The sequence below is a fragment of the Squalius cephalus genome (genome assembly GCF_949319135.1).
Source record: "Squalius cephalus genome assembly, chromosome: 9".
In the NCBI taxonomy this organism is placed as follows: domain Eukaryota; kingdom Metazoa; phylum Chordata; class Actinopteri; order Cypriniformes; family Leuciscidae; genus Squalius; species Squalius cephalus.
The window spans coordinates 3,776,330-3,778,153 of NC_137130.1; positions in this window are offsets into that span (position 1 = coordinate 3,776,330).

Here is a 1,824-nt window from a genome sequence, read left to right on the forward strand (position 1 = left end):
ATTGAATTTAATTAAAAAGTTTAATATTAATACAAGTATACAAAAAAACTAATTTAAAATAAGAAATTAATAATTATTAAGTCATTTTCGGTTTCAGTTTTCGGCCAAGTTTATCCAGAATTTTTGGTTTCTGCCCAGAATTTTCATTTTGGTGCATCCCTAGTCAAAAAAGAAACCGGATGTCTGTCAGTATATTTCGGTCCATGCATTCGGTCTTAAAGTGACAGCAGCCTAATATTCCTGTTGCTGCCTATGTCATTAATGTTAATAAAATTAATTTAAAAAAAATCAGCACCGCTGCATCCCTATACACGGAGTACAAGGGATCGCGAATCCCAAATTGAAAATAAAACACGAGCTCCCTGATGCGCGCAAAATAGGCTCCATACAATAGCCTGTCTTGCAATATCAAACCTATCTCTGGACTGTGTAGTTGTGGTCTCTGGTCTCTGTTTGCACTTTGAATATTGAGAGAGTACTGTAACGTCTGAAGAACGACAGACAAGGGAGGCTCCGTTTGGCTCTGACAACTGTAACAGCTCGTTTCTCTACACAACCTTTTTCCGAACTCGCCGCCTTAACCCTATAACTGCCAGTGCAAAATAAAAATAAATAACAATTATGTCTGTGTGCTATAGTACTTTGATTATGGTTGCACTTGCACTTATTGTTTGCACTTAAGAAGACTAAGAGTAAACTGTTATTTATACTGTTTTTCTTTCTGTTCAATTTGTGGAAAGGAGTTAAATTATGAGGTCACACACAGCCTCAATCAGAAGTTCTGGAAGCCCATAATTCATGTACAGTAAGGTCTGAAGAGACTCATGTGAAATCATACAGGAGAAAAGCTAGTCAGTTGAGTTGGTCGCAAAACCTTTTACAGTGCTGGCATATTGTTGTATTTCAATGCATTTGATAATTCATACTAACAAAGTAGAACTGAAATGACATTCATTAGAAGATTATTAGCTAAAACGTTTCAAAATGCACCTGCAGACTATTTTCCAGTCATGAATTTTGTCATTGAGGATTTCTATAAAATATTGTGCAAAAATCTCGTTCTCGTCAACCCAATCTCGTGTCTCGTCTTGTGAGATAAGCGTCTTATCACACCCCTAATATCTACCATATTCGAGAGAAGGAAGATAGTGAGAAGAGCAGTCACGAGGAAAGTGATTACGACAGCTTGTAGGATAAGTGTGCATTTACTTGCGCTTGAACGGACACACACACACACACACACACACACACTTAAAGGATTGTAGGATAAGTGTGAGTACCAGCAGCATCTCCAGGTGCTCCCTTGAGAACCAGACCAAAAAAGTTATGTGCACTCCTGTTTATATTGCCTATATTATGGATCATCACCGTGATTTTGCCAAGTAAGACATGTTCCTGGATCAACATATTTTGTTGATCCTGGAATAACATTCCTGTCCCAAAATATAGTCCTTACCCTATCCCTACCCCTAAACCTAACCCTACCCATAACTTTTCCCTAAAATCAGAGGTAAATGATAGGTGAATAACACTGATGTTTACTTACTTAATACTTTATTGTCAGACTGAAGTCTGAAATTTTTCTTACATGACAGTATCCATGTTTACCACAACATTTAACATACATTCAACATTGACATTCACTCAAACCACACAATTATACATTCAATACAACACTTATCCATCAACCCCACCATCCCAATACTCTTGATCTCTGATTAGGTTTTTTTTTGTTCAGCGCTAGGATTGCCTGATGCACAAAAGAGTGTTTCAGCTTCACCTTATTAAATTTGGGAACTCTATACCTCCGCTTTGACGGTAGTA